We start from the raw sequence: 5,022 nt of genomic DNA, 5'->3' as shown, positions 1-5,022 counted from the left end.
AAATAGTTAGTCTATAGTTTACATATTAGGAGAGAGGGGTAGACAACAAGAAAATCAGAATTCACTGTGACATAGCCAAGCACTGGCTGCTAAGACAACCCAAGGGAGCAGCCACTGAACGAGGCTGAGGAAATCAAAAGAGACTTCCAAGAGGAAGTGAAGAGTCCCTGAGTCCTGGAGAATAAGAAGGTTCTAACCAAAGAAAAAAGGGGAGGGCGGTTGGTGAGGGTAAGTCAGACCTGTGTACAGAGGCAGAATGGGTCACAACATGGAGTTCTGTTTAGTGAGAGACTGCACTACAGAAGGAACAATAATATTTCAAATTTTATTGTTGAAAATTTACCATCTGCTAGTTACCTTATTAAGTCCTTGACATATCAATGTATGCTGACCAAAAAAAATTGATGTGGAAAAAAATTATTCTTACCCTCCTCCCCCAATTCACAGTTGAAGAAATTGAAGCCCAATGAGATTAAGTAACTTGCCCAAGATATATTTTGCAAGTGGCTAAGATATATTCCAACTAGAAGTTCTGATTCCAGAGCTTAGGCTCATCGGCTAATCATGAATGGCTTTTTATGTCATGATAAGGAATTTGAACTTTACCTTCAAGGCCACGGAGGCTAAGAAGGATTTAAGGCAAAAGAATGACATGGTCAGTATTGCCTTTTAAAAGGATGGTCCAAGTTCATGGGGGGACGAAGTGAGGCTAGATCTGAGTGGCAACCCTGCAGTTGTGCAGTGACAACCTTCATGGCCATATTTACTGTAACTGCAAGCCAGGAGGTGATTACAGCCATCCACACGTAAACTGTATGAAGGGTGGAACTAAGGAAGGGCAGTGACAGAGAAAAGAACAGGGTCATAATGCAGCACTATTAATGATGTAGGGTCAACAGTAGTTGATGGCTGGTTAGATAATGACGGTGATGCAGAGAGAGCAGTCAGAGAGAGTGGGGTTTTTTAGTCAGTCTCGCTAAATTGGAATCACATTTTAGAATCACCTTTCCTGTTCAGTTCTGGATTAGACTAAGCCAAAACAGAAACTTACGCAACAATTGGAAAGTGACAGGAAGCAGCCGCCAGTACGCTTTGCCGCCAGTACGCTCTGAAGGTCGGCGTGGTTAGAAGTGAGGAGAGATAGACACAGAGATGCCAGCAAGGGCCAGTCTGTCCTCTCTCTTTCCCCACTCTGCACCCTCTTCTGCTCCTTCCAGCTCTTTTTCCTCTCTGCCTGCCCCACTGACGCACCATCAGATGCCTGACAGCAAACTCACAGGCAAGAACTAGGACCAGGTTTTCCATAGACCTCAACACCAGCTCCCTTTGCAGTCCCTCTCAGCAGGTTCCCCTCAAGCTCTCGCTTGTCCACCATCCCTGTGCTTAGGAGGGTTTTACTTAGTGACTGCCCAGATTAGCCAACTCTCATCCCGCACTCCCTACTTTTCCAGCTTCAGATTTGATCCCAGCAGGGTTTTTGTTTTGTTTTTGTTTTTGTTTGTTTTGTTTTGTTTTGTTTGTTTGTAGCAATTAAAAAGATGAGTCTAAAATTCATCTAGAATTCCGAAGGTCCAAACAGCTTTGAAAAATAACAAAGTTGGAAGGCTTCCACCATTTAATTTCAAGACATATTATAAAGGAGTTTATAACAGAGCTATAAAGATGGACAACCAAATTAAAGAGGGGCAAAATATTTGGAAGAATTGCTGCCTGAGATAACTGGGAAAGCAGGCCACAAGCCTACGGAGTCTGTAGCTCTGGGGGAAATGGTTGTTGGCCAGAGAATAATTGTGGGCTTGCTTTTACTTTGTACTTCAGGCAAAGTATTACAAGAGATGAGCTCAGGAAATAATTGACCACTTTGCAAGCAGAAATTGAGGATCTAAAAATTGGAGGCCTGACTAGAAAATTTACAAAAGCTATGCACCAAGATGGATGGGAGAAGGGCCTTGCCTTCATTCTGGAGATGTTCCTATCTATATAAAGTCTATGCCCAAAAGATGTTCTGAACATGGAATTTCTTAGAATTAGGCTTCTAATAACTTCTCTTCGTGGGAAAAGAAAAGCATTGTAAACCAGACTTTTCTAAGAGAAAGGTAGGTGCTCAAAGATTCGGTATGCTTGGTTACCACTATTGTTCGCAGGACCTCTCCTCTCTCATTCTGTCACTTTATTGTAACAATCTTTTTAAATCCTAGTTTTGATCATTCGAGCTTCTGGGAAGTACTTTGGATTGTCGTAATTACACTTCATTTTGAAATTTCTTTTCATAGGCTCAACAAGCTTTATTCTATTGGTGCCTTCTTTCATAGTTCCTTTAAAATCTAAGAGTTACTGGTGTAAGCGGTTCGAAGAATTATGTCAGTACATATTGCTGAATTTCGTTCCCATATCAGTTTTGTTTCATTACTTCATTAGCTATGGGGAGTTTGCTGATATAGCTAGATAGATCCTTGGGATATTACTGACTTTGTTCTAACCCATTTTAAAGCTTTTGGCTTTTTTTATATATTTAAGAACTTTCAGACAGGTTTTGTGAATATGTTTTACACAACCTCATTATGGAGTGACTTGTTCAGGAATGGATGGCCTTTGTTCCATATGTCAATCTGAATTTCAGCACTTCTTCCCATCTGTCAGCCTATATTGTCCAAAGAGTGTATTTATTACCTTATGGTTGTACAGAGAGAAAACATGTCCACCGTGCAGAACCATGATTCCAGATCATGTAAACAAACAGAAAGATGGGGCTACTGCATCACACCTTCAAATACAATTCAGACCACAAAGCATTAATCTCACTGGGTTACAATGACTATTATTAAAGGCATTAGGATAGATTTCAGTGCTAAAAATTAAGAAAAAGTTTTCCAAACATTTTTGAATACTAAAATAAGATTTAAGTGTGTATTTCAATTTTTTAATTAAATGAATAAAAGAACACAGTGTTTTTAAAATATGTAATATTCAACTACATATATGTGTGAATATTTTTCTACCCGACTTACTTGACAGATAATTGCAGTATAAAAGTATAAATGTGTTTTCTTGTTCATGTTACCAAAAACAGCAACTAAGTGAGGTGCTACTAAGATCCCTCTGGTGAAATCTTCCCTGATTCCAGTGAGGTGGGTTCCCTCCCTTCTCTGAAGTGCGTCAGCTCTCCCTGTCACTCAGGAAGCTACCACTCTGCTTTGCAGCAGAGCTATTTTCTGGTCTTGTCTGATCTCCACTCTAAATTGTGACCACCTGAGCATCAGGAATATTTCTACTCCTTTTTATATTCCCCGTACCAGGTATAGCACCTTGTATATACACTGTGGATGTTCAATAAGCATTTTCTGAATGTTAGAATTTTAAGCCCAAAACCCACTCCCTGAATGCTGACCCTCACACACCAGTAGTCATTGTGCTGTTTGGTCCAGAGCTTAACTGTTGGGTAATGTCTGATGTTTTCTCATGGGAGGAGGGCAATTTTGTAAAAGGATTTAGTGATAATGAACACTGAAAGTAAAAATAGTGCCTAGTTGTATCACAAAAATTAAAACTGTCCCATGATCAAATATCTTAGATTACTGATTAGAAGAAGTTGAAATCCAATTTTTGCAAGTTCTTTACTGAAAAAAAAATTTTATAAAAGAAACTTAATTAACTTTGAAAATGTCATATCAACATTTTCTCTTAAACAATCCAGTGAGGAGAAAATGGATAGTTGCCTCCCCTATACCATTAGTAGGTGGGTGAGGAGGAAGTATTGATTATCTGTAATGTTCCCACATTGGTGATGTAAGAGAACTGGAAGCTAAAATATGGGGACAAATCATCATTATTCAGTATGGAATGGTCAAAGCCTAAAGTAGAAAGGATCAATGTCAATAAAATACTGAAGTGTACTGAATGTGTTCACTAAAATTGGGAATATAATAAAGGAGATATATGCTTAAAGTCTAAGTGGGGACAAACTTAGGGTAAGTAGAAATATGTACAAGTTTTTTAAGAGGGTAAACTTTAGTTTTTTGTTAATTTAAGAAACAAAGGTACATAAGAATGAAAATATAAATACATCAATGGGCAATATCTCCATAGTTTATTAATAGTAGAGAGATTTTTGTGGAAGTAGTTCCCAACCTGTTGGATTCTGGGGCCCCTTAACCACTGTAATTATTATAAGGAGACCTTAACTACATTCACACAGCAAACCTTATCTATGACATGCAAATTATATGCCTGACACATATGCATTTCCATTTGACATAAACACATAGATGCTTACTGATGAGTAACAGAATGTTCAGATAGGTTGGGGAAGCCAGGCAGGTTGAGGCAGTAGGATCACACTCACATGGGAAGAGCTGTCAGAGGGAGGGAGAGAACTCATTGGGGGGACACATGATCAGTGAAAGGGGTCGTGGCCAGAGACTGGGCTTTGAAAGGCACTGAGCAGAAAAGTGAGAGGGAAGCAGCCAGCAAGATGGCATAAGCTATGTTGTGAGCACTAGGACCTCTCAGATCTTCAGGAAAATTACCACATTCATAAAATACTATGTATGATTAATTTTTATGGGAAATGTTTAAGAGACTGAGCTTCTGGATTTGACCAAACAGGGTTTACCCCAAACAGCAAGAAAGTGAGTGTGAAGGGAGGAAGCACGAGGAATTTAAATGGGGGAAACTCAAGGAAACATGAGCAGCACATTGCCTGTTACAGGCCCTGGAATTGGAGGTCTCGCCTGTTTAATCTGATCTTGAGGAACTTAAGAGCCTTGGGAAATAAGTGAGTTTCTTATATAAATTCACTTAAAAGTGTTCCTGATTCCTTAGAAGTTTTTGTCATTATGTGTTTCCTTAGTTGATGGAAGCATGCAAAAATAAAAGTTTTACATTAAAAAAATCAATCAGTACTACAAGAATTCAGACCACTATTTTCAGAGCATTGGCCCGTTATGAATTATATCAAGGGGATTACAAGTTGTCAGCTTCATCGGAGAGAAAAGGCTGAGTGGAGTCTTCTGCAGAGCTGTG

At 39.2% G+C, this 5,022-nt stretch overlaps 1 pseudogene; it reads left to right on the top strand.

The window, feature by feature from the left end:
- Positions 1 to 568: 568 nt before the first annotated feature.
- Positions 569 to 2,815, top strand: LOC139002418 (E3 ubiquitin-protein ligase RNFT1 pseudogene; annotated as a pseudogene).
- Positions 2,816 to 5,022: the final 2,207 nt, after the last annotated feature.

The sequence above is a fragment of the Myotis yumanensis genome, unplaced genomic scaffold, assembly GCF_028538775.1.
Source record: "Myotis yumanensis isolate MYYU_CA2020_CCGP unplaced genomic scaffold, mMyoYum1.0.hap1 SCAF_2, whole genome shotgun sequence".
NCBI classification, from domain to species: Eukaryota; Metazoa; Chordata; class Mammalia; order Chiroptera; family Vespertilionidae; genus Myotis; species Myotis yumanensis.
This window is presented reverse-complemented; position numbering and strand designations above follow the sequence as displayed.